The 11351-nt window shown below is 46.1% G+C and overlaps 1 long non-coding RNA gene across 1 annotated transcript; it reads left to right on the top strand.

The window, feature by feature from the left end:
• Positions 1 to 1502: 1502 nt before the first annotated feature.
• On the top strand, positions 1503 to 8273 carry LOC128838741 (uncharacterized). The gene is made up of 2 exons (XR_008445255.1): positions 1503 to 2175; positions 5854 to 8273. It is a non-coding gene; the product is annotated as an uncharacterized LOC128838741 (long non-coding RNA).
• The last annotated feature ends 3078 nt before the right edge of the window (positions 8274 to 11351 follow it).

Genomic DNA, 11351 nt, shown 5'->3' with positions numbered 1-11351 from the left:
GGTAAAACACCTTTCAAACTGGATTATTTACAGTAAATACATACAGGCACAGTAAAATAGGCATGTATTAGCGAGGTAATTTTCTTGGCTATCCTGTAGAGACTAGCAAGGTAGCTAGCAAAATACAAGTTGTCCAGTTTCCCAGGGCATACACAGTACTATTAGCTGAACTGAGGACATCACGTATAACTTCTCCTAGTACTTGTGAAAGCAGATGAATGCAGTGGGTGGGCGTGCTGCTGCTACCTTCTGGCTCAGATGCCTTTCTTATAATAAAATTTAAGTTTGGATTGCTCACATGGTGCCATTTCTAACACATTGGGCTGGATCTCCATGTGCAAGGTGTGAGCTCAGATATGGATTATTTTACAAAAATGGCTTAATAAATATGCTATTTATGAATCCTGGAGCTTAAAAAATTAATATGCCATATTTATTTCATTCTGTTCTAGGAAAAAATATGGAATTTAAAAAAAATAGTTATGTATTTATAGGCAGTTAGTCCTTAAAATGGAATAAGATCTTTTCAACTTTGAAAGGTTTTGAAACTGAGATATTTAAGTTATAAGAAGCTATGGAAAATGCTTTCCTATAATATTCCTTCATATTTTTTGCAACAGTGCTAATTTTGTATTCACTGTAATAGATTTTATGTCATCATAACAATCTCCTAAGCACATCAATGTGAATCCACAGACATGATGTTACAACGTCAAATGAAATGATCTTCCTAGTCTATGGAGAGATCAATGATGCAAACCCAAGGGGGATTATATTATGTCAAGATGTTAGCAAATAATGTCAGTAGGAGTCTGTGGAGTACGTTTTACAATGTAAAAATAAAACGAAGGGATGTCAATGCAATTCTACAAAGAGAACCATCCAATTATCAAGGTGATTATCAAAAAGAAATTGCAGGTGTTTGTGGTCCTATGCACACCACCATGTGTTCTATCTATTCAGCAAAGTATTGATCTTGCTTATCTCTGGTTACAAAGAGCTGGAGTGTGCCCTTCCACTTAAATGTAATTACTATCAATGTGATATCATTCTGTCATAAATATTGGGGTAATGTCAAACAGGGAGCAACATGGTTAGAGTTTAGGTTAAAAAGAATTTAACTAAAAAATTTCCACTTTAAACACAATTGCAACCTTAAGTGACTTTTTTTTAAAGCTATAATTCATGGGGGAAATTGTGATTCAGCCATTCACTGCTGCCCAATCAACTGGCACAAAAAGCAACTTCAGCGTCAGTGAGAGAATTTCTGGAGTAGTCGGAAAGCTTTGGTGGTAAGGAGTTTGGGCAGAGAGAGACAGCAGCAACAGTAACAAGAACCTGGGGAGTTTGGAGGAAGGGGTTGGGAGAGTGCCAGAAGTCTAGTGGCAGACAAAGGCCCCAGTTGGGATCGAGGCCATATGCGTTTTGTGCTATACTAACACAGAAAAGAGAGCGTTCCTGTCATCAATTCATCTGTGAAAGGGGAAAAAGGTAGTGTTAGGCCCAAAAACCGAAAAACATGCTTATCTCGGCTTCTGCTTGTTATCCCAGTAAACATGCTTATCTCAGTTCTCACTGTCGTTTCCCATGCATGAAGCTGCACGTATACAGGATGTATAGAAGATATATGGAAAAGGGGAGGGGGTTGGACGGACCCTGGGAAAGGAATGTGAAGGACGGGAAGCTAAACAGATGTATCCTGATTACTACTAGAACTGAATTTAAACAAAGCATAGGTTAGCAGAATTTAGACACGCTAAGTTGTTTGTCTCTCTGTATAAAAGAAGCCCAGTTGTGCTTGTAAGGTGTGTTCCTCCCTCTGGCATGAGTCGAGGGGGACACCTGCTCAGCTGACTGATCAATAAAGAACTTGAAGCCGTCTTCTCGACTCCCGTGCCTCCTTGGGGTAATTGGGCAGCTCCAGGGGGAAACGAGCCCATTTGGCTAACAAATGGCGACTCCGCCGGGACTTCTCTCCCTGTAGAGGGCACTGACCGACGGCCGAGGGCGATTCCGAGGAGTGGCCACCTCGAGCTGTTGCTTTGCTCGGGCCTCGGATCGTCACAATCGGCCGGGGCGGCTGCGTCCTCTCTAAAGAGAACTCTGAAGGACACGGAAGCAAGACGGCTTCAGAAGGAGGGGAAGTCTGACTGCCGGACGCGGCCACTTCGGGCGGTAAGTGCGTTTACCTCCTGGGTTTGAGGAATAATGCCCCCGAGGTGTGGGTTGGACAGTGGAAATCCCCTAGGCAGCCTGTATACGGGAAGGTATGTTAACATTATTGTAGCTTTGTAAATGTCTTGTTGTTGTGTTTTTGGTTAAAGGGTAAGCAAATAACGGCCAATGAGTAACGTAACTAACTCCACAAGTCCATGGGCCGTTTTTAACAATTATTGGGACTTGGAGCAACCTCAGGGATTACTCTTGTTTCTAGGAGGGGTAATCTTGTTTCTCCTCTTAATGGTGTGTTGGAAACCGAGATTGTAACTGATTAAAGGATCTGTGTGAAAGATGAATGAGTGCTGCTGACAGGTCTGAGGCTTAAGCTGACTTCAGCCGCCCCAAGACTCCTGCAAGGGGAAACCCGATGACCAGGATATCTTGATTGCAAGGGGGGGTCAGCCGAACCTCGTGACCCAGCGGATATCTGAGTTAGAACTAGATCTATACCTCTTCCCCCTCTTGATATCTCTGTCTCGGAAAACTCTGGGTAAAGCATAATGGGGTCCGGACAAAGCACCTTCTCCTGGACACCCCTGGGATGTATGCTGCATAACTGGAAGGCGTTTAGACGCCAGGCTAATTATGGAATTGTATTATGTAAAGACAAGCTTGTAAAATTCTGTACTCTTGAATGGATGACATTCGGGGTGGAATGGCCCGAGGGAGGGACGCTCAAACCAGGGGTTGTACAAGCAGTACATAGCATTGTGACCTGGGATGGGCATTGGGACCAATATCCCTATATAGATATTTGGCAGGACCTTGTGGCCAATCATCCCCCATGGTTGCAAAAATGTAGATCACAAACTATTAAAACCTTAATGGCCCGTGCCCCTGTTAGGAAACCCTGTTTCCCTGTTAAGAAATCTTGTCTGCGGGCTGTGATTCCCTCTGCCCCTGATCCTATGCCCCCTCCCCCTTTGTATCCCGGCCTCCTGGCTCCGGTATCCTCAATTGAAATCCCCACCCCCTCCTCTGAGGATAATGGCTCAACTGAAAGGGGTGAGCCAAGCGACCAGGACTTTTCCAAACGGGAGCCCCCTCCGATCTCTCTAAGCTCCCCGGTGTCTAACCACACCAGGAGCAAGGGTGGCCCGGTACTCCAAGGGCCCCTGCAACAGAATTATTTGTGTCCACTGCAGGAAACTGTAGCCCCTGAGGGTAATCTCACTATGGTATATGTTCCCTTTACCACTAGTGAGCTATATAATTGGAAGCAACAGAATCCCCCGTTCTCGGAAGAAAGGGGCCCACATTTTAGCCATGGCCCAAAGGAAAGGATATGAAGAAAGGGGGGACAAAGTTAAGGGACGGCCAGGGCCACCGGGGAAGGGGCGGGGCCCCCGCCTGGGTCGAAATCAGTGCGCTATCTGTAGGGAAGAGGGGCACTGGAGAATGAATGCCCCCGGTGACAGGCCATGGGAAAGGAACGTAAAGATAAAACCCCATCCCTTCCCATCCTCTACAACAGTACAGGACGTTCAGGGGAGGAGTCTTCCCCATAGGGGGGTCTGGGAACCCAGCGGCCCCTCCTGACAGCACAAGCTGCTAGCCTGGATCCCACAGTAAAAATTAAAGTGGAGGGCCGCCCAATTGAAGCCCTTATTGATACTGGGGCCACTCTTAGTTTGCTCCCCCTTAATAAGGCTCCCCGAGATAGAGCTCGGGGACGTGCCATAGTCCAGGGGATAGAGGGACAAACTACAGCTTTGGAAAAAACTTTGCCTCTCCTAGTAAAAATAGGGGACCGTCAAATTTCCCATCAGTTTGTTTGCAGTCCCTCCTGCCCCATAGCGCTGCTCGGACGAGATATCCTCATTAAATTACAGGCGGAGATCTCATTCGATAACGGGACAATGGAAGTCAGAATCCCTAAGCAGCAAGCCTCTAATTACCAGATGGCTCTCATAAATGCTAGAGATCACTCCCTGGAATGTAAGGGAAGTGATGGAAGCCAGCTGCCGGGGGGGGGGGGGGGGGGGTAAATCCCAAGGTCTGGGCAGAGGAAGGAGGCGTGGCCCGAGCCAGGAATGCTACACCAGTGCATATTTCCCTTAAGGAGGGAAGCAGCCCAGTCCGAATTCGACAATACCCCCTTAAGCTAACCACTCGGATCGGGTTAAAACCCCTGATTCAAAAGTTTTTGCAGTGCAGGTGGTTAAAGGAAGACACGTCCCCATACAATACTCCAATAATGGGGGTGCCTAAGCCTAATGGGCATTATCGGTTGGTCCAGGACCTAAGACAAATTAACAAGTTAATAGCAGAGACTGTTTGTTTGCCTTTGAATGGGAGGATCCGGACACCCATTACAGGGCCCAATATCTTTGGACTGTTGTCCCACAGGGACTCACCTGTGCACCAGAGATTTTTGGCAGCCAGCTAAAAAGGGACCTGGCCCCATTCCTGGCTAACCATCCTGCATGTAACATAGTTCAGTACTGTGATGATCTGCTCTTGAGTACTGAAACAGAGACAGTCTGCAAGGAGCAAACTGTAGAGCTCCTCAATCACCTTGGGGTACAGGGATATAAAGTATCAAAGGAAAAAGCTCAGTTGGTTAAGCAGCAGGTCACCTTCCTTGGATACCAACTCTGCCAAGGGAATCGCAGTTTGGGCAAAGAAAGAATCCAGGTTATACTTGATACCCTCAGCCCCGAAACCCCCGAGAACTAAGGGCATTTCTGGGACTGACTGGCTTCTGTTGACTCTGGATCCCTGACTATGGGGGAAAAGCCAGACCACTATATGAGTCTTTAACTAAAGAAGGTCTGCTCCACTGGAAATGGACCAGGGAAATGGAAAAAGCATTTCGAGAGCTTAAAGAAGCCTTGGTTCAGCCTCCCGCTCTAGCCCTCCCAGATTCCCGGAAGCCATTCACCCTATACGTTCATGAAAGAGGAGGGGTGGCAGCTGGAGTCCTGTGCCAAAGGTCAGGGCCAACCTGGCGACCCATTGGATACTATTCGAAGGTCTTGGACCCTGTCGCCAAGGGGTGGCCTGCCTGCTTATGGGCCGTTGCAGCCACCGCTCTCCTTGTACAGGAGGCTGAAAAGTTTACCCTGGGGGGGGACACTGAGGTTGTGGTTCCCCACGGGGTGCTTCAAATACTGGGGACAGGTGCTGGGGAAAAGCATCTAAATCCCAGTCAACATACCAGATATGAGGTAGGGCCCTTGCTAGCCCCTAACTTAACCTTTAGGACAGTTAGCTCCCTCAACCTAGCTACCCTATTGCCTGACCCTTGGGTTTCCTATGAGACCAGCCCCACTCATGACTGTATTGAAGTCTTGCAACAGGTGTCCCAGGCACTCGGTATACAATGGAAGTTGCATACACCCTGGAGGCCGCAAAGCACGGGACAGGTGGAAAGAATGAATAGAATATTTCAAGGATACCCTCACTAAACTATGCACAGAGTCTAGTTTAAAGTGGCTTGATGCGCTACCGCTCGCCCTTACCCGCATTCGAAGGGCCCCACGTAAGGGTCTTAAGCTTTCACCATTTGAACTGGTCTTTGGGTTCCCTCCCCGAATCCTTATCCCGGGGTTCCAGGAGGATGTAAACTGGGAAATGGGGAAGGACTCCTTATGGAAACAGGTCTCTGGGTTGCAATCTGTTTTGTTACAGCTGCATCGACGCGGTGCCTTTTCAGGCCCTTCCCTTGGACCAGCCCGTGTACCCGTTCCAGATCGGTGATCAGGTCCTTGTCAAGAAGTGGAAGCGTGACCCCCTTACACCACGGTGGGACGGCCCGCACACTGTCTCGCTCATCAGCCAAGCTGCAGTCAAAGTTCTTGGGAGTGACAAATGGACACACCATACGCGGGTAAAGCGGTTTCTGAACCCTAACCCGGAGACGGAACTAGCGGAAGAGGACACCAGCCCTCTGCCCGCCCCGGCTCCGGACGCCCGGGGTGGCACAGGTGAAGACTCCACCTGGGAGTATCAGTACTTGGACGGACTAAAGGGACTGTTTAGAAAAAGATAATTAAATTATTGTTAATATTTTTGTTTATGTGCTTCCACCACTATTATGGTTGGGAAAATAGGTTTTTACAGCTGGGGGGAGACAATAGGAAAATCCATTAACCTCAGTAACTGTTGGGTATGCGGAGGCCCAGGGGAATTAAATGAATGGCCTTGGGTAGCCCAGCCGGTACAGCCCAAATGGTGGCTCAGCAATTTGAGTATAGTCCACGATGGAACGGGGGTTTGGACTGAGGATAGTAGCCTCTGGCGACTGTATTCTTCTGGAATGGGTATTCTCTGCCTTAATCGAACAAGGCGGGAGGGAGTGTACTTGGGAGAAAGCAAGTGTGATTGGACTCTATCCCAGGGTTTGATTGCTGGGACCCTTATTGTCATCTGTATGACTGTTCTAAATATCAGGGGCAATGGAACCAGACCCATGTGAGGCTCACCAATAATAGTTGGGTGAAATGCTCCAAACAATACTACCCTACGGCCGAAGGTTGCAGGGCGGTAGGACAGGATGGGTTCTTTGACGCCCTATTCACGAGTTGCCAGGTAGACAATACCACTAGCAAGGACCACGTGGTACGGTGGTTTCAAATGGGTATGGCAGAATCAGAATGGAACTCGAGTATGGGGTTTTAAACAATTCTGGTCTAGCACCAATCAGCCAAAATGGGGCTGCGATTGTGTCTGGAAAGCAGGAGCTGGGGCATGGAGATGTGATTATTGCAGTTCAGCTGATGGAATGGTGGGGGGACCTTTAGGGCCAGGTAATCCTTTATATTTTGACCATCTAGAGGACGATGAGAATGAGGAAACCTGGGATGGCCCCTTTGCTAATGGAACCTGGGCTCTAAAGGGCCATTATTGGATCTGCGGGTCCTATGCCTACCGAAGATTGCCTCCAAATTGGTCTGGGATATGTTATGTTGGATATATAAGACCCTTGTTCTTTCTATTACCCCAGATGCAGGGAAATAAATTGGGAATTAAGGTTTAATTAGAGAAAGGTGGTTCGTGGATTCCACCCTGACCGCCGGAAGCTCCCAAACATGGGGGGCTCAGGAGTGGCCCCCTGAGAGAATTATAAAACATTATGGTCCAGCTACATGGAATCCTAATGAGTGGATCTCAGGGGCAAGGGAGCCCATTTACAACTTGAATCGGATAATTAGGCTGCAAGCCATTTTAGAAATAATAACTAATCAGACGGCTGCAGCTCTTGATCTTTTGGCCGATCAGTCCACTCAGATGAGGAATGTGCTCTACCAGCACCATCTAGTTCTTGATTATTTGCTGGCAGAAGAAGGGGGAATTTGTGCAAAATTAAACTAATCTAATTGCTGTTTACAAATAGATGATAATGGAAAGGCGGTAAAACAGCTAACAAAAGAAATGAGAAAGTTAGCCCATGTCCCGGTCCAAACATGGGGTGGGTGGAATATGGACTGGTTCACGTCCTGGTTACCGCAACTGGGATGGCTCCGAGAAGGCCTTCTTCTCTTTGTACTCTTTATTACAACCCTATTAACCCTAGCTTGCTTTGCTCCCTGTGTAGTTGCATTAGTCTGACGAATGGCTAATCAAATTATACACCAACAAATGATGGCCCTATACCAGCCGGTGAAGGCTGAGGATTGGGGGCCATAAGGCTCTCAAAATGCTTTTTAGGGGGGAATCTTGTTAGGCCCAAAAACCGAAAAACATGCTTATCTCGGCTTCTGCTTGTTATCCCAGTAAACATGCTTATCTCAGTTCTCACTGTCGTTTCCCATGCATGAAGCTGCACGTATACAGGATGTATAGAAGATATATGGAAAAGGGGAGGGGGTTGGACGGACCCTGGGAAAGGAATGTGAAGGACGGGAAGCTAAACAAATGTATCCTGATTACTACCGGTACTAGAACTGAATTTAAACAAAGCATAGGTTAGCAGAATTTAGACACGCTAAGTTGTTCGTCTCTCTGTATAAAAGAAGCCCAGTTGTGCTTGTAAGGTGTGTTCCTCCCTCTGGCATGAGTCGAGGGGGACACCCGCTCAGCTGACTGATCAATAAAGAACTTGAAGCCGTCTTCTCGACTCCCGTGCCTCCTTGGGGTAATTGGGCAGCTCCAGGGGGAAACGAGCCCATTTGGCTAACAGTAGGAAGTAAGAGTAGGGGAAGATGCTTAACTTTACCATGTTCAGAACTAAATGCAAAAGGCTTCTCTTCAACTAAACTCTCCTTCAGTGAATTCTGTACAAATCAAACGACAAACCATTCTAAACAGGAAGGAAGAAAGACAGAGATTTATTATTGTTTCTATTTTTAGGTACTTGTGAGATGCACAGATATGGCCCGCATTGGCAGACAAATAGTTGTGGGGTTTGGAGACATTTCACAATAATTCTCAGTATTTTAATAAGTCTCAATAATTTTGCTAATATTTCCATTTTTTCCAGAATGGTATGTTACTACTTCATTTGTCTTTATGCTTTATCAGTCATTAACCACAGTGGATATGGTGCACTGAGACAGAATAAGCAGACACAAAGAGCCATAACAGCTCAAGACAGGACAATATGGGTATGTCTCACAGGGATTAAAAAAAACCACATGGCTGGCCCGGGTAAGCTGACCTGGGCTTGGGCTCTGAGCCTGAAAAATCACTGTGTAGACATTTGGGCTCAGGCTGGGGCCCAAGCTAGGAGCCTGTGAGCTCAGACTGGAGCCTGAGTATCTACACAGCAACTTTTAGCCCTGCAGCCTGAGCCCAATTAGCCTGAGTCAGCGGACCCAGGTCAGCCACAGCCATGTCGTGGGTCTGTTATCCCTGTATAGGCGTACCCTATGGGACTTCAGGGGAGATTTATTGATAAGGGCCCAGTCAGCAAATGGACTTGCGGAATGGGAGAGGTAGGGTGGTTGGACCTAGCATAGTGTTTTCAGAATTGTCCCTCAGAATGATACCATTGTGCACCTTCTGTGCACAGATGCAAATGATTATATAAAGCACAAGCATCGACCCCCAACCTTTTAAATTCAAATTGGTAATCCTGATCTTCCAGCAGGAGGCCGCCATCTTGCTGAAAAGAGAGATTATTTATAGCTGAAGAAATAAATGGCATGGTTTGGGGATTATATTGCAGCAGTAGCATTAGGGTCATGTGTCAGTTGCAGTCTGGCTGGTCCTTTAGGGGGAGTCAGGCTCATCCTTGCCTGAGACATAACTGTTATTCCCCAGCTGATCCTGATCTGGTGGCTTAATTACCATTAGTGATCCAGCTGTGACAGGGTCAGATAGGACTCCATAAAGGGACAGGAGAACTCCTGCAGTGGAGGAAAGCCAGGAGAGAGGAGGAAGGAGAGTTCTAGCTTTCTGGGGAAACAGGCTGGAGAGAACCACAGGAAGCAGGTTAGGTTCCTGTGGGAGGCCCGAGATAGGGTCTGTAAGGAGCAAAGGAGGTCCCTCAGAGAAGCTGCCAAAAATCCTCATGAAGGGGGGACAGTGGGGAATCCTGTGAAGAAAGGCCTCTAGAGAAAAAGCCCTGGGGTGGGAGGATGCTCAGCCTAAAGAGCAAAGAAGGAACTCTGCAGTGCCTGGCAATAGAGGTGTAGAGCATGAACTTCAACATGGGTGGGCAGAAGGATCATTTTGTTTGGATGTTTATCTGGAGTCTTTATTTGGACTTTATTTATCCAGGAAAGGGTCTAAACTAGATGGGGTTTAGCTGGAGCATTGAGCCACAGGCAGAATCAGGTTATTGCAGAATCAAAGTAAAGGTCATCAGGGGCACTAGACACGAAGGCTCCTGCTGTGTTAATCCCCAACACCAGGAAGTGCTACGGTGGGGAGTACAACTGCTGACATTGTGTCACAGAGTTCAGTTTTAACAGCCGCTTTAAATCTTTATTTTGACAAAGAAACCAAAACATAGAATACTGACTTTGAGCACTATTTGAATTTTTCTTGGTGATTCGATGAAAATTGAATTGATAGTGAAAGAATAGTAAGAGTTCATAATCTCCCCTTTTGATGATAATTTTTCCTCACTGTGTTGTTTCACTTTTTTCTTTGTACCCATTATGCAAGAAATCAAAAACACTCTGGGGTCTGTCCTTTGGCCACATTATTGTTCCTTTTGTGCTGATTGCTAGAATACCAGTAATACATCAGTAGTGTTTGTCTATAAAGGGTCATGTGTCAGTATTTAATACATTTTTAGCCATAATGGAAAATATGTGCACCAAGGCAAGCCTGCTGAATTTTACTTTGATGACAAATTGGCATTCTTGCAAATGTTGTCCCTTCTGGGAGGCTAAAAATATTCATTCATACACATTAAAGAGACAAGGTAGGTGAGGTAATACAATGATCTCAGCAGTGGTAAGGCAAAATAACTTCCTGAATGCATGCAATGTGTCATAGTCTGATGTGCTGATATGTTGATATAATCAATATAAAAGCATATGAGGTCACTAGGAATGTTGTGTGTTAGATTAAATTGGGGCTTTGGGGTGTATGTTGCAGATGGAAGTGAAAGCCTTTATGAAGTGTTGGAATGTGTTATCAACTCTGTTGTAGGCAATATGAATGTAACCCACACACCTCTAACACATGAGTTAAAAGCCAACTAGCTTTTAGCTAAAGCTGTAGAGCAGACTCATTTTTTCTGTCTCTAAGTAGTCTCAGTGCCACTAAATGGGACAGAACACCACACCCAGGAGGTGTGTGGGTTACGTGAATATAGGAAAAATGCACAAGTCTTTCCCCTCAACTTCTTGTTTCCATTCTTTTAAGGTTTTGAATGCATGGGGTTTGTCCTGCCATGAGCTAAACTGTCACAAAACATAGTTTTTGTTTGATATAAAGATAGTCAACAAGTTTTCATGCTGCTTTAACACTGGTTTAACAATCAGATGAAGACATTTTCCTTTAAAAAATCAGAATATAGTCAATGTTTGTGTGATTCTTCTTCTGATGTAAAACCTAAGTACTCGTGTGCTTTACTATTTAGTTAAAGCCATATAAAATAGAATAATACAAGGAAAAATTGCCTGTCTCTTGGGAGTGGTGAGGACAGAAAGGATCAGGAGCTCTATACAATTAACCTCTTCAGAGCAGCTGAAATTGCATGTGTCAATAGAAACATTAATCCACTTGGAAGA

The sequence above is a fragment of the Malaclemys terrapin genome, chromosome 5, assembly GCF_027887155.1.
Source record: "Malaclemys terrapin pileata isolate rMalTer1 chromosome 5, rMalTer1.hap1, whole genome shotgun sequence".
Classification (NCBI taxonomy): Eukaryota; Metazoa; Chordata; order Testudines; family Emydidae; genus Malaclemys; species Malaclemys terrapin.
The sequence above is the reverse complement of the archived record's forward strand: the minus strand, read 5'-3'. Positions and strand labels throughout refer to the sequence as shown.